The sequence below is a fragment of the Zea mays genome, chromosome 4, assembly GCF_902167145.1.
Source record: "Zea mays cultivar B73 chromosome 4, Zm-B73-REFERENCE-NAM-5.0, whole genome shotgun sequence".
Lineage (NCBI taxonomy): Eukaryota > Viridiplantae > Streptophyta > Magnoliopsida > Poales > Poaceae > Zea > Zea mays.
This window is the reverse complement of record NC_050099.1, coordinates 21,233,300-21,259,513: the sequence shown is the minus strand read 5'-3', so window position 1 is coordinate 21,259,513 and position 26,214 is coordinate 21,233,300. Positions and strand designations below refer to the sequence as shown.

Sequence of the window (26,214 nt, the reverse complement as noted above, 5' to 3'; positions counted from 1 at the left end):
GGGGGCATTTGGTGCGGAGGATGCCGGGCGCCTTCAACCCCGGCGGGGATCCGCTGTAGCTACGGGGCGGCGTCGCCGTCTGGGCGCGGGTTGGGGAACAGAGCCCACAACCATCGGATCCTTGTGGGGTGGCTCAGATTAGGCAGGAAAAATACCCTTTTCAGTGCATTGTATCTGGGTCATCGATCGTCAATCGTTCGGCCCAGATGTGATCGAGGCTTCTTAAGATCGTGGCCATTGATTTTAGATTGGACCGTGGGGATTGCGTACCGGTTCGGCAAACATTTGGATCTGATCCGCGCCGTCCGCGCGAGATCCAACGGCCCAAATAGCCCGATACCCCTTCGCCCTGGTCTATTTGCTAAAGAGACCCCGTAATTTTTACAAATTAACCCGCCGTCCGATTCGGATACAAACTGAGTCTTAAGACAATTTATGAGTTAGACCTCGAGTTCTCTGTTAATGTGTGCGCAGTCCAGAACCTAAAAGAAAATCGAGATTAAATAAGGAAAATGGAATTTTAGTATAAAAATAAATCTTGAAACTTATTTAATTCATATCTAATTCATTTTAAATCCAAATTGATCCATTACAATTGCATTAGATCCATAATAATATTGTTTATTCCCTGGTAGCTTTATTTTGTTATGAAATCTAAAAATTAAAATTATGTGCTTAATATCTTATGTATCAGACTCCTAAATCTTTGGAAAGTCATAACATTATAACCGTAACTCCGATTTTAGTAGTTCTCGTTCCTACGATCTCGTAGCGGCGCGTAGATTATTATTATGCAGTTTATTCTTATGTTTGGTGTAATGTTAATTTTGCCTATACACTGTTTGCTTGTATTGCTACGACTAGCGCGAGGCTACGAGTCATTTGAAGATCATCCTGGTACCTGGAATCTCAAGTCCCAGGCAAGTTGTGCCCTTGATCACTTCTTTTTACCCAGCCATGTTCTGATTAATCATAATGATCTGCATAGGTTAATTTTGATGGGACCCAATAGGTTACCCTAGTTTGTCTATCTTTATACCTTGTTTACCACTGAACTTTTTGGGTAGTACTTGCTAGTGCTTTATGTGGTTTTGGGTATGAAGATACATTATTCATGATTACACTTCTATTATCTGTTTATTATTACTGTTCATGAAAAGATCATTATGTTAATTGGAACATGGAGCGACCACCCGGGAAAACAGTGCTACCACAATGGTTTAATGGGACGCCCTTGGCTAATTAATTAGGAAAGCTAGTAGAAGACTACCTTACCTGAAAGGAGCAAGGGCAGTAGGGGAGTGGTCAGTGTAGGGAGGTCCTTGGGATGATTTTGCTGCGATGGCGGTCATGCGAGGGGTCCCTGCATTGGAGCTTCCTATAAACTGTAGCGGGTTTTCTGAAGGTAGTGGAACTTTGTAAAGGCCTCGTAGTGTTACCCCGCCTCGCCTCCTCGGTAGAGGTGTATGGGAAGACGCGATCCCTTGGCAGATGGGTAACATGACTTGTGGGTAAAGATGCGCAACCTCTGCAGAGTGTAAAACTGGTATACTAGCCGTGCTCACGGTCATGAGCAGCTCGGACCCTCACATGATTAATTTATGGAACTAAATTCAATTTGTCATATGCATTGCATTGCAGGTGATGTTATTACTTTTCTTAATTGGGTTGGTATTTACTTATACTTAGTAACTGCTAATAAAATTTTGACCAACTTTAAAAGCAATGCTCAGCTCTAACCATCCTCTTTGGTAAGCCTTACACTTCACGTGAGCTCCCACCTTTGGCGAGTTCATGCACATTATTCCCCACAACTTGTTGAGCGATGAACGTATGTGAGCTCACTCTTGCTGTCTCACACTCCCCCACAGGTCAAGAACAGGTACCACAGGATGAGGCGCTTGGAGGATGCTGTGATGAGTTCGTGAGAGGTCTAGGCCGTCGTCTCCCAGTCAACTTTGGGTTGCTGGACCGTTGTCTCCTTATAATGTGATTATTTATTTATTTATTTTGTATAGAACTCCTATTATGTAGTAGAGATGTGACATTCGATCTTGTGCCATGATTCATCATATGTGTGAGACTTGGTCCCAGCACACCTGGTGATTATGTTCGCGCCCGGATTTTGGACCCCTAAAACCCGGGTGTGACAGAAGTGGTATCAGAGGAATGTTGACTGTAGGACGAACATAGATAGAACTGGACAACCAATACTTACTTACCTTTGCCACTCTGATTCTTTCTAAACTTTTCTTAATCTTTTCTCATCTATTTCCGCTTTACTCTGATTACTCTTACCTTTTCTTTCTAAAGACAAATGTGGATTTCACACTTTGAAATCCTGTACCGAAAGTGACCTTTAGGAATAGGAGACCTACTTTTAGGAACGGAAATAAAACTATTTTTATAGGTATTTGTACGCTTGAGTGTTTGTTCTTATGATACTTGTCTGATTTGGATCTTTGATTGAGTGTGATGATTTGTGGAGTAATGTCCACAATTACATGTGCATATACATATAAAAAAATACTTATAGCTAGACAAACTAGATTATTCCTCATTAAAGTATGTAGCCTAACAATATCCATCTCATCTAAAAAGATTCTATCCTACACTCATAGATCCATCTCATCTCAAAAGATCCTAACTTATCCTAATTAAAATATATTTAACTTAATAGATCCATCTTATCTTAAAAGATACTCTATTACTTTAATAGATTCATCTTAACTTGAAAAGATTTTATTTTATTATAATAGATCTAACTGACCTTAAAAGATTCTACCTTAGTCTTATAGATTCATCTTGCCGCAATAAGCATATTTATCCCGCACTAGTGTAACAACCATGATCTAATCCAAAGTAATTAGATATTATCTAGTCTAACCTAGTTATACCGATCTAATCTAGAGCCCATCTAATCTAATATGGTCCAATCTAAAGTGAGTTACTTAATGGATAAGTAAATACTTGTGAAATAGATTAGACCATATCCACATGTTTTAACTTAGTTCACTCTGCACTAAATAAAGAATGACAGACCAACCCACCCAATAGAGTCTTGATGGATTGCATAATCTGTCTATCCCCACCTAACATCAAACAAACTTTTGACCTACATCATGTAGTCTATCTCATCTATATCTATCTTAACCATATTCCCCAACCGATGATATACACTAACCAGGAATCAATGAGACCAAGACTGGAGAAGAAAAGATCGACATCGACAAGGAAGGATATAACAGTCAAAGCGAATCTCGAGATGAATCAAGATTCAAATATTTTGGATGAAGTCTTCTCCTTGCCATAATCTTTCTTACCACACGTGTCCAGCTTATATCCACATAATAAGTAGTTGGATAACTATGCTATCCTAATCACCTACCAATGACTATAAAAAAAGGAGACTCTGGTTTTTTTGAACAAATTATAGACTAAAAGTTGAACTACAAACCAATCCTTTTGTATCCCTTTTCTTATAAATCTCGAGGACGAGATTTTTGTTAAGGGGGTAGGATTTGTAATACCCAAAAGAGTAAATAATGAGAATCGAGTTGATCTCCTTATTTGTGTGACCTCTATTTATTTTAACATGTAAACAACCACAATTAAAGTGATTAATTAGCTAATGACATCTAAATAATCTATTCATCATGTTGGAGTTTATGGTGTGTGAATTTCATAATAATAATAATAATGACATTAGTAGAAGTATATTAATGACCAAAATTTGGAATTTAGACATAATTTATAATTTGCGGTTTGGAGAAAAGAAGGAAAGATGCTATACAAAATAAATAAGTAAATAAATATAATTTGTCCATAATAGTATGTTTATTTTGTATTTTTAATTTGAGTACAAGTTCACCACAAACATTTGAATTCAAAATTGAGGTTTAAAAATGAAAAGGAAAGGAAAGAAGAAAATATATAAAGAGAAAAATCGCTCGTGGGCCGCAAACCTTGATTTCGGCCCAGCTCCTACGCCAGCCCACTCTATCCCCTCCCCTTTTCTTTTCTTTTCTTTCGTGCCACTGACGTGTGGGACCCGTTGGGCAGCTGCTCACCGTGTACAACCTTGTCCTCCTTCAACCACTGACTTGTGGGGTCACCGCGTCAGTAGCATCTCTGTCCTCTGAACGAACCCCCGCCGTATCCCAACAAACCCACGCGCGCTGGAGAATCGCGCTAACCTCGCCGGAGATCTCGGCCTCCTCTCGTGAGGACTTCGCATGGGGATTATAAATCACCAGCACCACGCCCTCGGCTGGCGACTCACCCTGGGCTGCATCGTATAGAAACCTCGCTGACCAACACAAGAGAGAGAAAAGGGAGCAAAGTCGAGTCAGGGGCGTGCCGGTATCTTCTTCAACCAACACCGGCGTTCTGTACTCGCGTTGGGGTCTCGGGGGATCACCGTGCCACGGGGGAAACGTCCGCGGACTCAACGGGTGGCTTCGGCGTCGGAGGGACGCAGAATTACTCATCGGAGCACCTGCTCCGCCGCGGGATCGCCTCATTGCGTGGACTGTCCATCCCGGGGCTCGGTTTGTGGTAAGACAACCTCCATGCGGATCACCATCCTCTTCTCGTCGCATAGAACCTTTCGAGGGGGCATTTGGTGCGGAGGATGCCGGGCGCCTTCAACCCCGGCGGGGATCCGCTGTAGCTACGGGGCGGCGCCGCCGTCTGGGCGCGGGTTGGGGAAGAGAGCCCACAACCATCGGATCCTTGTGGGGCGGCTCAGATTAGGCAGGAAAAATACCCTTTTCAGCGCATTGTATCTGGGTCATCGATCGTCAATCGTTCGGCCCAGATGTGATCGAGGCTTCTTAAGATCATGGCCATTGATTTTAGATTGGACCGTGGGGATTGCGTACCGGTTCGGCAAACGTTTGGATCTGATCCGCGCCGTCCGCGCGAGATCTGTAACGCCCTGAATTTGGGGGTAGAATTTTTTCTTCTTTTCTCTCACCAAATTCGGGCGTTACTCTCTTTTCTCTTTCCCCGTTTGCCCCTTCTTCCCAATTTCAAACCAGTATAGCGGCAGGTGTCCGTGTTATGTATAAACCAAAACCTAAGTGTCATGGGTGTTGCATCATGCCGAAGCACATTTCTTTGTCTGATGTTGAATGTTCGTCTCGTTCCGTTCCGGATTTCGGTTCGCGATTTAATTCCGTTTAGTGGTCGCGCTCGTCGTGGGTTTTCGATCCGCGAGGTGGCCCGGCCCAACCTAGCCCAGCCCAGCCGGCCCGGCCCGCCTCGGCCTGCGCGCCCCTGGCGCCCAACCCCCCTGCGCCCCCCATCCTCTCCCTCTCCCTCATTTGGATCTCCCGCGCAACAACTTCCCTCTCCCTCTCCCACCTCTCTGTCCCCGTGGTGCCCTAGGGTTTGGAGACGGCGATCACCGGATTTTGGACCCCGAGGTGAGCTCCCCTCCCCTTCTTTTCTCTCTCTCCCTCCCCCTCCTCTTCTTCCCCACGCGCGCCCTCCCTCTCCCCTGCTCGCGCGCGCCCCTGCCCGCCCCTGCTCGCCGGCGGCGCGGCGCCCCCCGCCCCTGCCCGGCCCCGCGCGGCGGCGCCCGCCCTCCCCCGGCCGCGGCGGCGCCCGCCCGTCCCTCCCCCTCGCCCGCGGTGGCGGCGCCCGTCCCCGCCCCTGCTCGGCGCGGCGGCGCCCGTCCCCGTCCCCACCCCGGCCCGCGCGGCGGCGCCCGACCCCGTCCCCGCCCCTCGTCGGCGGCGCCTCCCGCCCGCCCCCGCCCGGCCCCCTGCCCGCCCCTCGGCGCGGTGGTGCCCCGGCCCCCCGCTCGGCCCCCGACCCTGCCCCTCCCCGGCGGCGCCCGCCCGCTCGGCCTCCCCGGCGGCGCTCGGCCGCTCGGCCCCCGGCCCTCGGCGCGGCTCCCCTCCCCCTCCCTCCCCGGCGGCGATCCCGCCCGCCCCCTGCCCGACCCCGGCCCCGGCGGCGCTCGGCCTCGCCCCCTGCCCCTCCCCGGCCCCGCCCCGGCTCGCCCTCGGCTCGCCCGCTCGGCCCCGGCCGGTTCAACCGCCCCCCTGGCCGGTTCAACCGCCCTGGCCCCAGCTCGCCCGCTCGTTTCCCCGTCCCGGTCTCGCCCGACCGTATTTTCGCTCGCCCGCGTTCGCGATGATTATTCGTTAATTAGCGTGTTGCGTCGCACGCTTCGCCGCGCGACGGATTTGTCTAAATTCAGATTCTATCTTGTGCTGCGTCGTGCGCTTCGTCGCGCGACGATCCATTTTGTTTCAGGTTGTTTAAGGTGTAGCGCCGCGTGTGTATTCACGCGACGTTCCACTTTGGACTCAGTTTAGTCGACGTATGCCGTCGTGCGCTTCGTCGCGCGACGCTTAACGTCTCCTCGTAACTAAGGCGAAGTGTTTTGTTGCGTGCTCGGTCGCGCGACGATTCGTTAACTTCTTAATTTGTTTTAGAGAGCTTTGTCGCGCGTCTCGCCGCGCGACCATCCTTTTATTTATCTCCACCTGCTTATAATAATTAGACATGAAACATGACTTTACTTTATGCTAAACATAGTGTCTACCTTAAATTCCTTCCATTAAGCGAGTGGCTAAATCTATAATCATGTAACGTTATCGTTTCTCGACTGTCTTTTCCTCTTTCTCTCTTAACCGTACTCGCGAGCCTGCGTAGACCGTCTGTTTACTTATTGCATTCTATTGTATGGTGTACTGTTCTTTTGTATTAAATATGTGGATGTATGTATGTTTGCGCTCGCATAGAGAACGATCCAGTTGAAGAGCCCGAGGAACCCGCAGGAGAAGCCCCTGAGCAGCAGTCGTTTGGTGGAGGCAAGTGTCCCTTGACCTATCTATGTCCTATTCATTCTTTAATTCACCTCCCGCTTACATATTTATGCCTAAGGATTGACTAGCTTTTGTTATCCCTGTCCTTGATTACCTATTTGGGTTGGATTATTACTGTTTAGCTTTATGCTATTGCTCAACTCTAATCAATGAACATGATGAGATTATCTATGATACGCTGTTTTCCCTTCTCTTATGATGATGTTGTACTTGTGACCTTCAAGGGGGCTCGAGCGGTTTCTCGAGTGCCTCTCCGTAAGGACCTGTTCTATGGATGACCGCCCGGGAAAACAGTGCAACCATGAGGGTGGAATGGGATGCCCTTAGCTGAATAATTAGAGGATCCGGGGTGTAGTTCACTTAGCCGTCGTGCCGTCAATGGGGCTCGGTGTATGCGGCTCGCTCTGCCAAGTTTGGGTTCGCCCCTTGGGGAGGAGTGCGGTGCATTTAGGAAACCTAACGGGTGGCTACAGCCCCGGGGAATCTTTGTAAAGGCTACGTAGTGATGCCCTGCTAGGCCACCTAGGTAGTGGTCAATGGGGAGTAGCTCTCTCCGGGCAGAATGGGAATCACGGCTTGTGGGTAAAGTGCACAACCTCTGCAGAGTGTTTGAAAACTGATATATCAGCCGTGCTCGCGGTTATGAGCGGCCAAGGGAGCTCCAGTGATTAGTGATACTTGATCAGAGATATTTTGGTACAGGTGGTTATGAGATTGATGGTTTTGGTTATGACTATGGTGCTGGTAAGTGGTATTCTTTCCGTTTGGAAAGGGTACATTGGGCTAATAACTTGGGTTAATGCTAAAACTTGGCTTTCTACTAGTAAATAATAATCTGACCAACTAAAAGCAACCGCTTGACTTATCCCCACATAAAGCTAGTCCACTACAGCCAAACAGGATACTTGCTGAGTATGTTGATGTGTACTCACCCTTGCTCTACACACCAAACCCCCCCCCCCAGGTTGTCAGCATTGCAACCACTGCTCAGGCGAGGATGAAGCTGTGGAAGGAGACTTCCAGGAGTTCCAAGATTACGACGAGTTCTAGGTGTGGGTTAGCGGCAACCCCTAGTCGGCTGCCTGTGAAGGCCGTGTTATCTACGTTTCTTTTCCGCACTTTGATTTATTGTAAGAACTATATGGACGTCTCAGACGTATGATGTAATCGACTATTTCCCTTATTAATACTATTTTGAGCATTGTGTGATGATGTCCATATTATGTAACTGCTGTGTACGTGAATAACTGATCCTGGCACGTACTTGGTTCGCATTCGGTTTGCCTTCTAAAACCGGGTGTGCATAAGTGGTATCAAAGCCGTGCTGACTGTAGGACCGCTAACCTAGAGTAGAATGGTCGTTCTAAGGACTATAGACCTCTGTCTCTTCCTTGACTTTGATATCCCTTCAAAAGTTGGTCATACCGACCAAACCTATGTTCTACTATATATTATACCTTGCAAAAAATTGTGTTTCATTCTGATCCTTCATTTACTTATTACTTGCTGGTCATATTAATTCTGTTCTCACCCTTTTGCTTGCGATGTCTTTTGTAGATGGCTCGACTTAGACACACTGCACGAAAGTCAGTCATCCCCTTCTTACCCTCCCGCCTTGCTGAGCGTCCGCTTCGCCGTCCCGTGGCCGGACAGTCCAGCCACTTGGAGAGACTACACCACCGCCTGCGTGAGGAGCAGGAACGTCGACGACAGGAGCAGCAGAGCTCTTCCTTCTCGCTCCACCAGGAGATAGAGTCTGTGAGGAGCTGCTCCCCTGTGCTTCCTCTGGAGGCGCCCCCTGCACCACCACTGGGCGCCCCAGCTTCTGGAGTAGCTGCTGGAGGAGACCCAGACGACGGAGATGGCGACGACAGCTCGAGCCACGACACCGACTTCTCTGCTAACCCTGAGCCGGAAGGATGGGTTGCTCGACCCATCACTCGCGACGCTGCTCGCGGGTGTCACTTCCACGATGCGCTCGACACCCTGTTACGTCGGGCATTTGACCGGCATACTTGGTCCGTCGAGTATCGCTGTGTGGTCTACCAGCATAGTCGCGGGGTCTACCCGGACCGCTGGGAGGCAACTTGCTTGGTGCGCTGCCCGGAGGACAGTCTCCAGGGTGCTGAGGTCTGCTCAGAGCACTATTCTATCTCTGAGCGGGACTCAGCTGAGGCAGCCATGCAAGATGCTGCACGGCGTGCGCTTTCGCACTACTGCTCGGTTTTCGGTGGGGCAGCTGATGGTCTTAACCTGAAGTATTACCCCCGCCGTCCATCTGGCAGCACAGGAGGCGTGATTGTCTCACCTGTCGGTGAGGGCAATCCTAGGTTGAGCAGCACAGTCAACCTAGCCGCCATGCTAAACACGGAGCTGGACCATGCATTAGATGAGCTGAGTAGGGCTCGTGCTGAGATCGCCCAGTTGCGGGCTGAGCGCGCGGAACGTCGTTTTTTGGATGGTGGTTCCCCCGCTCCCGTTGGGACTCAGCACCCGTACCGCTCACCTCAGCGTGGACACCAGTCTTATGGCAATCCCGTCTGCAAGACCAAGATAACTCTAGAACCATAGATCGTTAGAGTTGGATCTTGTAATTAATACGAAATATATATACATAGAAGCTTCAGTCTTAGCGTTAGTCTCGCTCTTAGTTAAGTCTTAGTTAGACAGGGTAGTTTGCTATATCCTGTGCATTTATGCTTGTCATGATGAACTATGTTTGGTTTGGATCTTTGTAATGATTGTCATCAGAGTGTGGGTATCCCCTGCATTTTGGTTCACCTACTATGTTAATAAAGTTAGTTATATAGCTGGGAAACCCATTATTCTCCTTTCCTCTTTATCTGAGAAGCTGTGTGGTCTGTGTTGGAGATCAGTGAAGATGCTCATCTATTCAGTGCTGTTGAAGAATTCTATTCTCTTTCCTTATGCTGCAAGATTTGCCAGATCAGTTCTGATGTGTGGTTGCATTCTGCAGATGTCAGAGAACAGGCGCAGAGGAGGAAGGCGTGCTCAACAGGAGCGAGCCGCTCCGCAGGAAGAGGTGCCCCAGCAGCAGCACCTGCCGCCCCCGCCCCCGATGTCGATCGAGCAGATGTTTCTGATGCAAACTCAGGCAGTTCAAGCCATCGGTCAGACCTTGGCCGCCATTCAGCAGCAGCAGCAGCAACAGCAGCAGGCACCACCTCAGCCTCAGATGCCTCAGATGCCTAGAGACAAGCGTGCTGAATTCATGAGAGGTCATCCACCAACGTTCGCTCACTCTTCTGACCCTATGGATGCTGAAGATTGGCTGCGCACTGTGGAGCGGGAGTTGCATACCGCTCAGTGCGATGACAGGGAGAAAGTTCTGTATGGTCCCCGTCTGTTAAGAGGAACAGCCCAGTCATGGTGGGAGTCTTACCTCGCCACCCATGCCCACCCTGACGCCATCACTTGGGAAGAATTCAGAAGTAGCTTTCGTCAGTACCATGTTCCTGCAGGTCTGATGACAGTGAAGAAGGAGGAGTTCCTAGCTCTCAAGCAAGGGCCATTGTCTGTCAGTGAGTACCGAGACAGGTTTCTGCAATTGTCTCGCTATGCTCCTGAAGATGTCAACACTGACGCCAAGCGACAATACCGTTTCCTGAGAGGCTTGGTTGACCCCCTGCAGTACCAACTGATGAATCACACCTTTCCGACATTCCAGCACCTGATTGATAGAGCGATCATGACGGAGAGAAAGCGCAAGGAGATGGAAGATCGTAAGCGCAAGATCAGTGGACCCCAGCCTGGAAGCAGCAGCCGCCCTCGTTTTTCAGGCAATCAACTTCAGCAGTTCAGGCAGAACCAGCGTCCACCTCAGCAGCATCAGCAGTTCCAAAGGCAGTATCCTCAAAATCAGTACCAGAACCGTCAGAGCAATCAGTCAGGAGGTCAGTTTCAGAAGCAGAATCAGCAAGCACCTCGTCTTCCTGCCCCAGCAAATCAGCAGAACAGTCAGGCAGCACCAGCTCAGGTTGGAAACAGGGCGTGTTTCCACTGTGGAGAGCAAGGCCACTGGGTGATGCAATGTCCGAAGAAGGCAGCCCAGCAGCAGTCAGGCCCCAATGCCCCAGCAAAGCAGAATGTGCCTCAGTCTGGAGCAGGCAACCGCCCTCAACAGCGCTATAATCATGGAAGATTGAATCACTTGGAAGCTGAAGCAGTTCAGGAGACCCCCGGCATGATAGTAGGTATGTTCCCAGTCGACTCCCATATTGCAGAAGTGTTATTTGATACTGGAGCAACGCATTCTTTCATTACTGCATCATGGGTAGGAACACATAATCTTCCAATTACTACCATGTCAACCCCCATTCAAATTGACTCAGCCGGTGGTAGAATTCGAGCCGATAGCATTTGTTTGAATATAAGTGTGGAAATAAGGGGGATAGCGTTTCCCGCCAACCTTATAGTAATGGGTACTCAGGGAATAGATGTCATCCTAGGGATGAATTGGCTAGATAAGTATCAGGCAGTTATCAGTTGTGATAAAAGGACAATCAAGTTGGTGTCCCCACTAGGAGAGGAAGTGGTGACCGAGTTAGTCCCACCTGAGCCGAAGAAAGGAAGTTGTTATCAGATGGCTGTCGATAGCAGTGAAGCAGATCCAGTTGAGAGTATCAAGGTTGTGTCCGAGTTCCCGGATGTGTTTCCAAAGGATTTACCGGGTATGCCACCAGAGCGGAAAGTTGAGTTTGCCATAGAGCTTCTTCCTGGAACCGCCCCTATCTTTAAGAGAGCTTACAGAATATCTGGACCAGAGTTGGTTGAGCTTAAGAAGCAGATTGATGAGCTGTCAGAGAAAGGTTACATTCGGCCAAGCACCTCGCCTTGGGCCGCCCCTGTCTTATTTGTGGAGAAGAAAGATGGCACCAAGAGGATGTGTATCGATTATCGAGCTTTGAATGAGGTCACGATCAAGAACAAGTATCCCTTGCCCAGAATAGAAGATCTGTTCGACCAGTTGAGAGGAGCCAGTGTGTTCTCCAAGATTGATCTGAGGTCAGGTTATCATCAGCTCAGGATCCGACCTTCGGACATTCCGAAGACGGCATTCATTACCAAGTCTGGTTTGTATGAGTTCACAGTGATGTCTTTTGGTTTGACCAATGCACCAGCGTTCTTCATGAATCTGATGAACAGTGTATTCATGGATTACCTTGATAAGTTTGTGGTGGTATTCATTGATGATATTCTAGTTTACTCTCATAGCGAAGAAGAGCATGCAGATCATTTGAGGATGGTATTGCAGAGATTGCGAGAGCACCAGTTGTACGCAAAGTTGAGCAAGTGTGAGTTCTGGATCAGCGAAGTCCTGTTCTTGGGTCACATAATCAACAAGGAAGGATTGGCTGTGGATCCGAAGAAAGTGGCAGACATTCTGAACTGGAAAGCGCCAACAGATGCTAGAGGAATCAAGAGTTTCATTGGAATGGCCGGATATTATCGGCGATTCATTGAAGGGTTTTCGAAGATTGCGAAACCTATGACAGCGTTGCTAGGCAACAAGGTTGAGTTCAAGTGGACCCAGAAATGCCAAGAGGCCTTTGAAGCGCTGAAAGAGAAGTTGACTACAGCGCCTGTCCTAGTCTTGCCTGATGTGCACAAGCCCTTCTCAGTGTATTGTGATGCTTGCTACACAGGTTTGGGATGTGTGTTGATGCAAGAGGGAAGAGTTGTGGCTTACTCGTCCCGACAGCTGAAGGTTCATGAGAAGAACTACCCAATCCATGATCTAGAGTTGGCAGCAGTGGTTCACGCACTGAAGTCATGGAGGCACTATCTGTATGGACAGAAATGTGATGTTTACACAGATCACAAGAGTCTGAAGTACATATTCACTCAGTCAGAGTTGAACATGAGGCAACGAAGATGGTTAGAGTTGATCAAAGACTATGAGTTGGAGATTCATTACCATCCAGGCAAAGCAAACGTAGTGGCAGATGCTTTGAGCAGAAAGAGTCAAGTCAATCTGATGGTCGCTCGTCCGATGCCTTATGAGTTGGCCAAGGAGTTTGACAGGTTGAGTCTCGGATTTCTAAACAATTCGCGAGGAGTCACAGTTGAGTTGGAACCTACCTTGGAGCGCGAAATCAAAGAAGCGCAGAAGAATGATGAAAAGATCAGTGAGATTCGGCGACTGATTCTAGATGGCAAAGGCAAAGATTTTCGAGAAGATGCAGAAAGCGTGATATGGTTCAAAGACCGCTTGTGTGTTCCCAATGTCCAGTCTATTCGGGAGTTGATTCTTAAGGAAGCTCATGAGACAGCTTATTCGATTCACCCTGGCAGTGAGAAGATGTATCAGGATCTGAAGAAGAAATTCTGGTGGTACGGAATGAAGAGGGAAATCGCAGAGCATGTGGCTATGTGCGATAGTTGTCGAAGAATTAAGGCAGAGCACCAGAGACCTGCTGGATTGTTGCAACCGTTGCAGATCCCTCAGTGGAAATGGGATGAAATCGGTATGGATTTCATAGTCGGATTGCCTCGCACTCGAGCCGGCTACGATTCCATTTGGGTAGTAGTGGACCGCTTGACCAAGTCAGCCCACTTCATACCTGTCAAGACCAACTATAGCAGTGCCGTATTGGCAGAATTGTATATGTCTCGGATCGTTTGTCTTCATGGTGTGCCAAAGAAGATAGTGTCAGACAGAGGAACGCAGTTCACCTCTCATTTCTGGCAGCAGTTGCATGAAGCCTTGGGCACGCATCTGAATTTCAGTTCAGCTTATCACCCGCAGACAGATGGCCAGACCGAAAGGACCAACCAAGTTCTTGAAGACATGTTGAGAGCCTGTGCGTTGCAAGATCAGTCCGGATGGGATAAGCGATTGCCTTATGCAGAGTTTTCCTATAACAACAGTTACCAGGCCAGTTTGAAGATGTCACCGTTTCAGGCGCTCTATGGAAGGAGTTGTAGAACTCCGTTGCAATGGGATCAGCCTGGAGAAAAGCAAGTGTTTGGGCCAGACATTTTGCTTGAAGCCGAAGAGAACATCAAGATGGTTCGAGAGAATCTGAAGATAGCGCAATCGAGGCAGCGAAGCTATGCAGACACAAGAAGAAGAGAGCTGAGTTTCGAAGTCGGAGACTTTGTCTATCTGAAAGTGTCACCGATCAGAGGAGTCAGAAGATTCGGAGTGAAAGGCAAGCTAGCACCCCGCTACATTGGTCCGTATCGGATTCTTGCAAGACGAGGAGAAGTGGCCTATCAGCTTAGTTTGCCCGAGAATTTGTCTGCTGTGCATGATGTCTTTCATGTGTCTCAGTTGAAGAAGTGCTTGCGTGTGCCAGAAGAGCAGTTGCCAGTGGAAGGTCTTGAGGTCCAGGAGGATTTGACCTATGTTGAGAAGCCAGCTCAAATCCTTGAGATTGCAGACAGAGTCACCCGAAGGAAGACCATCAGAATGTGCAAAGTCAGATGGGATCATCACTCTGAGGAAGAAGCAACCTGGGAGCGTGAAGATGATCTGATGGCTAAATACCCTAAGCTCTTTGCTAGCCAACCCTGAATCTCGAGGGCGAGATTCTTTTAAGGGGAATAGGTTTGTAACGCCCTGAATTTGGGGGTAGAATTTTTTCTTCTTTTCTCTCACCAAATTCGGGCGTTACTCTCTTTTCTCTTTCCCCGTTTGCCCCTTCTTCCCAATTTCAAACCAGTATAGCGGCAGGTGTCCGTGTTATGTATAAACCAAAACCTAAGTGTCATGGGTGTTGCATCATGCCGAAGCACATTTCTTTGTCTGATGTTGAATGTTCGTCTCGTTCCGTTCCGGATTTCGGTTCGCGATTTAATTCCATTTAGTGGTCGCGCTCGTCGTGGGTTTTCGATCCGCGAGGTGGCCCGGCCCAACCTAGCCCAGCCCAGCCGGCCCGGCCCGCCTCGGCCTGCGCGCCCCTGGCGCCCAACCCCCCCCTGCGCCCCCCATCCTCTCCCTCTCCCTCATTTGGATCTCCCGCGCAACAACTTCCCTCTCCCTCTCCCACCTCTCTCTCCCCGTGGTGCCCTAGGGTTTGGAGACGGCGATCACCGGATTTTGGACCCCGAGGTGAGCTCCCCTCCCCTTCTTTTCTCTCTCTCCCTCCCCCTCCTCTTCTTCCCCACGCGCGCCCTCCCTCTCCCCTGCTCGCGCGCGCCCCTGCCCGCCCCTGCTCGCCGGCGGCGCGGCGCCCCCCGCCCCTGCCCGGCCCCGCGCGGCGGCGCCCGCCCTCCCCCGGCCGCGGCGGCGCCCGCCCGTCCCTCCCCCTCGCCCGCGGTGGCGGCGCCCGTCCCCGCCCCTGCTCGGCGCGGCGGCGCCCGTCCCCGTCCCCACCCCGGCCCGCGCGGCGGCGCCCGACCCCGTCCCCGCCCCTCGTCGGCGGCGCCTCCCGCCCGCCCCCGCCCGGCCCCGCGCGGCCCCCTGCCCGCCCCTCGGCGCGGTGGTGCCCCGGCCCCCCGCTCGGCCCCCGACCCTGCCCCTCCCCGGCGGCGCCCGCCCGCTCGGCCTCCCCGGCGGCGCTCGGCCGCTCGGCCCCCGGCCCTCGGCGCGGCTCCCCTCCCCCTCCCTCCCCGGCGACGATCCCGCCCGCCCCCTGCCCGACCCCGGCCCCGGCGGCGCTCGGCCTCGCCCCCTGCCCCTCCCCGGCCCCGCCCCGGCTCGCCCTCGGCTCGCCCGCTCGGCCCCGGCCGGTTCAACCGCCCCCCTGGCCGGTTCAACCGCCCTGGCCCCAGCTCGCCCGCTCGTTTCCCCGTCCCGGTCTCGCCCGACCGTATTTTCGCTCGCCCGCGTTCGCGATGATTATTCGTTAATTAGCGTGTTGCGTCGCACGCTTCGCCGCGCGACGGATTTGTCTAAATTCAGATTCTATCTTGTGCTGCGTCGTGCGCTTCGTCGCGCGACGATCCATTTTGTTTCAGGTTGTTTAAGGTGTAGCGCCGCGTGTGTATTCACGCGACGTTCCACTTTGGACTCAGTTTAGTCGACGTATGCCGTCGTGCGCTTCGTCGCGCGACGCTTAACGTCTCCTCGTAACTAAGGCGAAGTGTTTTGTTGCGTGCTCGGTCGCGCGACGATTCGTTAACTTCTTAATTTGTTTTAGAGAGCTTTGTCGCGCGTCTCGCCGCGCGACCATCCTTTTATTTATCTCCACCTGCTTATAATAATTAGACATGAAACATGACTTTACTTTATGCTAAACATAGTGTCTACCTTAAATTCCTTCCATTAAGCGAGTGGCTAAATCTATAATCATGTAACGTTATCGTTTCTCGACTGTCTTTTCCTCTTTCTCTCTTAACCGTACTCGCGAGCCTGCGTAGACCGTCTGTTTACTTATTGCATTCTATTGTATGGTGTACTGTTCTTTTGTATTAAATATGTGGATGTATGTATGTTTGCGCTCGCATAGAGAACGATCCAGTTGAAGAGCCCGAGGAACCCGCAGGAGAAGCCCCTGAGCAGCAGTCGTTTGGTGGAGGCAAGTGTCCCTTGACCTATCTATGTCCTATTCATTCTTTAATTCACCTCCCGCTTACATATTTATGCCTAAGGATTGACTAGCTTTTGTTATCCCTGTCCTTGATTACCTATTTGGGTTGGATTATTACTATTTAGCTTTATGCTATTGCTCAACTCTAATCAATGAACATGATGAGATTATCTATGATACGCTGTTTTCCCTTCTCTTATGATGATGTTGTACTTGTGACCTTCAAGGGGGCTCGAGCGGTTTCTCGAGTGCCTCTCCGTAAGGACCTGTTCTATGGATGACCGCCCGGGAAAACAGTGCAACCATGAGGGTGGAATGGGATGCCCTTAGCTGAATAATTAGAGGATCCGGGGTGTAGTTCACTTAGCCGTCGTGCCGTCAATGGGGCTCAGTGTATGCGGCTCGCTCTGCCAAGTTTGGGTTCGCCCCTTGGGGAGGAGTGCGGTGCATTTAGGAAACCTAACGGGTGGCTACAGCCCCGGGGAATCTTTGTAAAGGCTACGTAGTGATGCCCTGCTAGGCCACCTAGGTAGTGGTCAATGGGGAGTAGCTCTCTCCGGGCAGAATGGGAATCACGGCTTGTGGGTAAAGTGCACAACCTCTGCAGAGTGTTTGAAAACTGATATATCAGCCGTGCTCGCGGTTATGAGCGGCCAAGGGAGCTCCAGTGATTAGTGATACTTGATCAGAGATATTTTGGTACAGGTGGTTATGAGATTGATGGTTTTGGTTATGACTATGGTGCTGGTAAGTGGTATTCTTTCCGTTTGGAAAGGGTACATTGGGCTAATAACTTGGGTTAATGCTAAAACTTGGCTTTCTACTAGTAAATAATAATCTGACCAACTAAAAGCAACTGCTTGACTTATCCCCACATAAAGCTAGTCCACTACAGCCAAACAGGATACTTGCTGAGTATGTTGATGTGTACTCACCCTTGCTCTACACACCAAACCCCCCCCCCCCAGGTTGTCAGCATTGCAACCACTGCTCAGGCGAGGATGAAGCTGTGGAAGGAGACTTCCAGGAGTTCCAAGATTACGACGAGTTTTAGGTGTGGGTTAGCGGCAACCCCCAGTCGGCTGCCTGTGAAGGCCGTGTTATCTACGTTTCTTTTCCGCACTTTGATTTATTGTAAGAACTATATGGACGTCTCAGACGTATGATGTAATCGACTATTTCCCTTATTAATACTATTTTGAGCATTGTGTGATGATGTCCATATTATGTAACTGCTGTGTACGTGAATAACTGATCCTGGCACGTACATGGTTCGCATTCGGTTTGCCTTCTAAAACCGGGTGTGACAAGATCCAACGGCCCAAATAGCCCGATACCCCTTCGCCCTGGTCTATTTGCTAAAGAGACCCCGTAATTTTTACAAATTAACCCGCCGTCCGATTCGGATACAAACTGAGTCTTAAGACAATTTATGAGTTAGACCTCGAGTTCTCTGTTAATGTGTGCGCAGTCCAGAACCTAAAAGAAAATCGAGACTAAATAAGGAAAAATGGAATTTTAGTATAAAAATAAATCTTGAAAATTATTTAATTCATATCTAATTCATTTTAAATCCAAATTGATCCATTACAATTGCATTAGATCCATAATAATATTGTTTATTCCCTGGTAGCTTTATTTTGTTATGAAATCTAAAAATTAAAATTATGTGCTTAATATCTTATGTATCGGACTCCTAAATCTTTGGAAAGTCATAACATTATAACCGTAACTCCGATTTTAATTGTTCTCGTTCCTACGATCTCGTAGCGGCGCGTAGATTATTATTATGCAGTTTATTCTTATGTTTGGTGTAATGTTAATTTTGCCTATACACTGTTTGTTTGTATTGCTACGACTAGCGCGAGGCTACGAGTCATTTGAAGATCATCCTGGTACCTGGAATCTCAAGTCCCAGGCAAGTTGTGCCCTTGATCACTTCTTTTTACCCAGCCATGTTCTGATTAATCATAATGATCTGCATAGGTTAATTTTGATGGGACCCAATAGGTTACCCTAGTTTGTCTATCTTTATACCTTGTTTACCACTGAACTTTTTGGGTAGTACTTGCTAGTGCTTTATGTGGTTTTGGGTATGAAGATACATTATTCATGATTACACTTCTATTATCTGTTTATTATTACTGTTCATGAAAAGATCATTATGTTAATTGGAACATGGAGCGACCACCCGGGAAAACAGTGCTACCATAAGGGTTTAATGGGACGCCCTTGGCTAATTAATTAGGAAAGCTAGTGGAAGACTACCTTACCCGAAAGGGGCAAGGGCAGTAGGGGAGTGGTCAGTGTAGGGAGGTCCTTGGGATGATTTTGCTGCGATGGCGGTCATGCGAGGGGTCCCTGCATTGGAGCTTCCTATAAACTGTAGCGGGTTTTCTGAAGGTAGTGGAACTTTGTAAAGGCCTCGTAGTGTTACCCCGCCTCGCCTCCTCGGTAGAGGTGTATGGGAAGACGCGATCCCTTGGCAGATGGGTAACATGACTTGTGGGTAAAGATGCGCAACCTCTGCAGAGTGTAAAACTGGTATACTAGCCGTGCTCACGGTCATGAGCAGCTCGGACCCTCACATGATTAATTTATGGAACTAAATTCAATTTGTCATATGCATTGCATTGCAGGTGATGTTATTACTTTTCTTAATTGGGTTGGTATTTACTTATACTTAGTAACTGCTAATAAAATTTTGACCAACTTTAAAAGCAATGCTTAGATCTAACCATCCTCTTTGGTAAGCCTTACACTTCACGTGAGCTCCCACCTTTGGCGAGTTCATGCACATTATTCCCCACAACTTGTTGAGCGATGAACGTATGTGAGCTCATTCTTGATGTCTCACACCCCCCACAGGTCAAGAACAGGTACCACAGGATGAGGCGCTTGGAGGATGCTGTGACGAGTTCGTGAGAGGTCTTGGCCGTCGTCTCCCAGTCAACTTTGGGTTGCTGGACCGTTGTCTCCTTATAATGTAATTATTTATTTATTTTGTATAGAACTCCTATTATGTAGTAGAGATGTGACATTCGATCCTGTGCCATGATTCATCATATGTGTGAGACTTGGTCCCAGCACACCTGGTGATTATGTTCACGCCCGGATTTTGGACCCCTAAAACCCGGGTGTGACAGGAGACGCGGGCCGTCCAGCAGTTAGAGTGGAGAGAGAGACCGGAGACTAGAGTCAAATGGGGTTACATGGAAACACGACTTTATGTTTCATAAACAATACAACAGTTAATGCAAGGAGGTGGGGTTTTGCTTGCTTCTTGCTGCTTGTGTACAACAATGCTATTGCTATCTGTGCTATCATCGACAAGGAGCAAGCAAGCAATAGCAACACATGGATTACTGAGTACTGATTAGTTAATAGCAACACACAGATTACTGATTACTGATTAGTTAATAGCAACACATGGATTACTGATTAGGGTTTAGGGTTTAAGGGCAGTAGAAGACCTTAATCTGTTGACCAATTAAGCTCATGCTAAATAGCAGTAGAAGACCTTAATCAACCAACAAAGGAAAAATACACCAACCGTGGATGGTGGTGACACTACCGTTCTACGGTGGGAGGCGGCCACCGATGCAGGGGTGGAGGACCGATGGAGTGGGTCAGCTGCCGGTGAGGTCGCGACTGTCGAAGGCGGCCCGTGCCCATGGAGGACAAAGGCGATGGCGGGTCGGTGAGGCCGCGACTCCTGCCGGTGAGGTCGCTACTGGTCGTAGCGGCGATGGGTCACGACTGTCCTAGCGGCGATGTGTCGTGGTTGGTCCTAGTGGCGCTGGCGGCGTTGGCGGCGCTGGCGTGACAGTGGGTATGAGTCCTAGCGGCGCTCAAGGGTTAGCCCTATTGAGATTGAGATGGCACATAGAGTCCTATCGACGTGAGGAGGGGGTTGTCCACGAATCGCCATAAATTCGACATTATAGGGTCAACCCACGAACTTAAATTTAGTACGTGGGTACCCACGATCTTAATTATATAAATTCGACAGTTTTAGTTCTAGCCGATGTCCTTAATGTAAGTTCGTGGGTACCCACGTTCTTAAAGTAACCGTCGTTCTTAACACTAGTAAGATCGACGACACCCACGTTCTTAATTAGACCCATGAACTTTTACCAGTTTGTTGTAGTGCACAGACGCTCGGCGGCACTCCACACGGCGAGGCGGGGCGTAGCACCGGCGCGACGAGGCTCCGGTGCGGGCTCAACGCGGATGGGCGACGCGACGAGGCGGGGCTCGACCGTGGGCTCGTGCTGCTGCACGACGTTGGGCGAGAGTCCGTGCATGTGGCATGTGGGAGGGAGGGAGGAGTGGACACGACGGTTTTTGGGGCGACATGAGCGCAAGCGTCGTGGGGTGGCGGTTTTTGGAAGATGAACAATGATGGGGGCTGACGGGTTGGCCAGGCACGCAATGATAATGATTGACAGTCGTGCATGGCTTGCAGCGTGCTCGTGGGCACGGAGGAGCGGTGGCCGTGGGCCAGCTGGGTCGGGAGCGTGCGCCGGGGGGTCATGAGTGGCACCTGGGCCGCTTCTGCGGGCGGGTCGAGCCCGCGGTGGACCATGCAAGGCAGATGTCGAACGAGGTGGGCTGGCGCTGCGGTGGAGCACCTAGGTGGGCCAGGAGTGTGGGGTGGCCTTGGGCCGGTAGGGGTGGGATTGTGCTAGTGTACCACGTGGGCCGGGGGTGCGAGGGTGGGGGAGTGGGTTGCGGCCGGCGTTGGGCTGTGAGGCCAAGGAGAAGGGGGTTGAGGCTTTTTCTATTTCCCCCTTTTATTATTTTCTTCTCTATAATTCGCATATTCTTTTCTATCCCATTTCCACACTCGAGCGTAAAGTCAAAACAAGGCGAATGCATTTCAAACATATGCAGCAAGCAAAATAAAATATGCGCCTAAACATGGTGCAACAACACACGACTTCCTTAGGGTTTTACTAGGTATATGCCCGTGCGTTGCTACGGAATCAATATGATAAATATGTTGATTTGTAAAAACCCTAATTGTTATTCTATACTTTTGTAAAGTATATGTTTACATAGCTTAAAAGATATATAAGATTGTACACATACTTTTTCATTGTTAAAAATAAACAATGATATAACGAATATTAATCAACATCTTATAGGGGAGACGACACAGGACACACGAAGGTGCTGCATTAAAGGAGTACAGACAGATAAAACAAAACGGTAAATAATCAATCATCGCTCACAACGGTTGGTGACATGCAAACCATATACATCGAAGATAAACAGGCCTCAGGCCTACCTAAGTACATCAATTTTGAATTCTGTTGAAGTTATTTACACTCTCGAAATGGTATTTGAAAAACAAAAAATGCTCAAACGAATCGCTGCTACAAAAGCATTGTTGGGGACTCTCAAAACTTCGGTGGAGTCATCAGGCTCATGGTCAGACATCGTTGTATGCTCATCTCTCTGGATGACACGACTCTCTCACCAAATGGTCGAAAAACGTCGGCGAGCTCATCGAGCCTCTCCTCCAGAAGCTTTGCGTAGAGCTCGAGGATTGACTCAAGTGCGTCAGCCCTTTGCTGAACTATGTTCAAATGATCCCACTTTGCAGGTGTGTTATCTGTATGCACCAATTTTAGTGTGCTAATGGCCGATGATTCCTTTGTTATAATTGTGTCACACAACTCTGGTTTTGTTGCTTGATAATAGTGTGGCTTCACACCCTTCCTTTGTGAAGGACACAACCGTGAGGGAATCACTGCATCGACATGCATGAAACAAATTAGTAGAGAGAGATTAAAGGCCAGTAAGGGTAGAAAAATATATTAGGTGAAACCATTTGAGGACAAGCCAAATTTGTAACCAGACATTTGTTGTTACTGTTTAGATAAAGTATTATTGCATTTTCGTTATGTTATTATAGTTTGTAGTACTAATTTGATATTATTTGCATATTGGCACAAAGAAGGTTTGTTGTTATTTCAGAAATTAGACATTTCAAGTGTGGTATAGTTGAACACAGTCGCTTTTGTTTGAGGGTTATAATGTAGGACATTTCTCATTTCAGGAAAAGCGGACAGTCCAAAAATGACACGTGATTGCAGACCAAATCCAAAGGCAAATGATGATTACAACCATTCCAGCATGCGAACACATGTAGAAATCAAAGTTCTTTGGATGCCACACTTTGTTGTCCACAATAGTTCCTACAGATAAAGGCATCAAGATGATTAGAGAATATAACAAGGTCGCCAAAAAGTGACCTACATAATTGCAACAACAAACTGATAGGTGATGAAGATTACCAGGTGGAACATTATCTGGCTTTCTAGGAATGAAAAATTTAGTGTGATGTTTCTTCTGGTCAATAATCAACGTGAACTTGGGATTCCATTTCTCATCAAGAAATTTGCAAGCCTGAAGAGGTAATAGGACCATGTTAATATGGAGAAGCACGGAGTACATGATACTTGATAAAAGGAACAATTGATAATACCAATCTTGCCAATACAATTGCTAACAAAAAACACCTCGATGATTTGTTGCAACTCAATGTTTAGCACCTGATTAAATTGACTTTCGCTAACACCGTCCCTATAAATTAGACACAAATCAACTTGGTGCTATAACAAAACAGAGAAAATAAAAGATAAGGAACCAATTTTCTCAACCAAACAATTACTTCAATAAAAAAGTTAACTAACACAGATTTGTATCCAAAATAATAGCAAACCTAAAGATGATGACTTGGTCAGGCTTTCTCTTTCTAGAACTGGTGTAGAAGTCAATCAGACACTCCTTGCAGCAACATTAAAATCCAACAAGTAATGAGAGAAATCATGTCATTAGTACATAACTTAACAAATGTAATGCAGGTTAAGATATCTTACCTGATCAGACCATCATCTTTAGCTTCTCGTGGCTTAAACAATGAGTCAATCATTTCCATTTTAGGTGATTGGTTGCAGACAGAAGCTCTGTATATCGAGATAAAAGGCCATTAATGAAAATTAACAAACTAAGAAAAACAAAATAAAGCTATCATAATAGCTACTATTTATTAAATATCACAGAAAATTACAAAAGATATACTTACAACAATAATAGATGGTACCTCAGAATGTCCAAGAGAACCATGGGATACATCCATTCCCAAGATTATAGTTGAGACCTTGGATACAAGAGGAATTGTTGGGTATGTTTCAATTTGGAGCAACGAATTCATGCCACCCAACTATTTGAAAAGGGAAGAATATCAAAATATTTAATTGCCATATACAAATGTAGCCATGTTCTAGACTTAAATGCTGGAATTTGTCCAATAAATCTGTTTAGGTCAAAAAGGTTCAACAAAAGACAACATTGTTAGAAAATTCCTAGTAAATCACAATGCAAAGGTTAAATCTTTGATCTGAGTCACTGACATTTCTTTGAGGTGTATGATGGAGCTAGAGCTGGAGCATTACATAGATAAATGGACAGAGTCTCCAATTATGTCATCTACTCAAAACAAGGGATGCGTGAAGTTGTAAAAAATAAGCATTTGTCTGCAAGCAAACTAAGGAATACCTTCATGGGTTTAGGACCAAAAAACATCTTGATCTCATAAGATCGGAAGGGCTGCCTCTTGCTTGAGTACTGCTCCAAAACATTGAGTCTAAATAACAGAAAGCAAATCAGCATAATGTAACATGGAAAGGATATAATGGCAATAATTCAGATATCTGACTCTACCGACAATCCACATTGAAATTTGCAACACTACAAAAAACATAGTAAAAAAGAAATCTAAGCTAGTGTTGACTACATTTAATAATAAAAGTATTTGAATGACACTTGGGTAAGCTTGATAGGTCTACATGATAGGCTTACAAATCGGTGATATGTATCTACCGTAAATTTATCACATAGGTAGAAACCAAAGAGAACTATTTATCTTGGAAAGTTGGTATTATTCTAGGATACTTTATTCATCTCTAAGCTAGGCATAAAAGGAAGCCAATCTTTGCTGGTTGTATCTGCAAATAACCTAATAGGAAGTTGAGTTACCTTCAAAAGCAATTGACCAAACCAACAACCAGAGAAGCAAATCCAAAGTTTGGAATATACAAACCTCAGCTAGCAAAAGATCTAGGATCTGTTGTCCGCATTGAGAAACAATAGCCTTGCACTCTTGGCTGACTACACTAGTAGTACCAATATTTTCATTGATTTCAGTAATTATGGCATGCAATGATCATATTAGGTTGTAAACACTAGAGCAACATAGGGTGGAAAACAAAACGCAAAAACAAGGAATGATAATCATAGACATTGGGATGCAACTTTTGCCACCTCCATGTGACTGACATGCTCCCTTTGACCCACGGGTTGGGGCGTGTGTGACGGGCATGGTGGGGAAGCGCGACTGAGATCCGACCAGCTTTCATCATCAGAGCGGGGCGGGCATGACAGGGAGGGTGAGGATGTCGGGGGCAGCCATGGCACGGTGGAGGAGGATGTCGCGGGGGGAGCGGGGCGAGCGCGATGGGGAGGGCGAGGATGTCGTGGGCGACCAGTGGAGGAGGATGTCAGGGGGACCAGCTTTAAGGGGCATCTGGTGCAATTGAAAAGGCTCTCCTTGACAAACTGTATCTCACAGCAATTGCTAGGCTGACCTGTATCCATGGAAAGTAAAGAACATGTCATCATTTCCAATACATTTATATCCATACTTCAACAGTGAACACAAGGCGCATTCCTCAGTAAAGGGTCAAACTTACTGAAGTTATTTCTTTAACAAATCAACCTATCTTTGCTGACAGGAAGTTGAATGAGTTCCTTCAAATAAACAATCAAGTCACCCATTGGTTGTTCAAATGTGCTAGTGTTAGAGATAGAGTTGTATATATCTTGTATTGTACTCTTCTTGTAACAGAAGCCAACTCCACTATCCTCATCAACAACAGTAAGGGTGTGTGGTGTTTTTCCTGTTCTATACAACTATTTTTTGGGAGGGGACAATTCAACTTGTTATCTTATCTATCCTTTTTCCAAAATGAGTGATGTTCCACTTCGATAAAGTTGGTCGGTTACCTTTTACTGGGACAAATTTGATTAACTATCTCGTTAAATTGGATAAGTAACTTACTGCAAGATTGGGGGACTATATTTGTTAAATTCATCAGCAAAACATTTTTTCTGTGTTAACAAGAGAAGAAAATGCCTTGCAACACACCTTTGAAATGTAGACTGAGTTAATTGTAATGTTTACTCGACCAAGTGTAAGCGGAGATAGGAAAGCTGCAAACCTCTACAAATCAAGATTGCATTTCTTAAAAAAAAAGAAGAATAAGAAATCCTGGTAACATATTCAGAGAGAGATAGAGGGGGACCTGATCTGGATTATCTATCATGCTAACATATCGCCCATCTGGCAAAATGTCAGCAACCAAATTAAGCTAGTTCTCACGAGGAACACGTATATTCTGAAACCTGGTACAGAAGTAAAAAAGTAAGAAATGATATACATTAAATGATGTATATAATAATACAAAAAATACAAGTACTCACCAAATCCTCCCATTATCAACGCCATTCAGTCCAATCTTATCGCCACAGTCAGCTATATGGATATTATGCAACACAGTTCCATCTTCATCCCTAATTTGAGCTACAAAAGCATGAACTCCTTCATTTCTCCCATTTATAATGTTGAATCGAAGCAAAGGTGGGTGTCTACCGATTGTGTACCCGCTCGGCGAGGCTGTGGTTGTCAATGGCCTGGCCCCGGCGCACGGGCACATACCTAGGAGGAGGCCTAGGAGGAACCCGATGGCGAGGCCCGAGAGGAAGTTCACTGGGTTGACCTCCTGTGAGCTAAACATACACTATAC

The 26,214-nt window shown here is 47.5% G+C and overlaps 1 long non-coding RNA gene and 1 pseudogene across 1 annotated transcript; both read right to left on the bottom strand.

The window, feature by feature from the left end:
* Window positions 1-21,475: 21,475 nt before the first annotated feature.
* Window positions 21,476-23,567, bottom strand: LOC103655147 (protein argonaute 4A-like; annotated as a pseudogene).
* Window positions 23,568-24,925: 1,358 nt separating this feature from the next.
* LOC103652925 (uncharacterized) lies at window positions 24,926-25,813 on the bottom strand. The gene is made up of 3 exons (XR_565147.3): window positions 25,714-25,813; window positions 25,557-25,631; window positions 24,926-24,996 (listed from the first exon to the last, which is right to left on the bottom strand). It is a non-coding gene; the product is annotated as an uncharacterized lncRNA (long non-coding RNA).
* Between the last annotated feature and the right edge of the window lie 401 nt (window positions 25,814-26,214).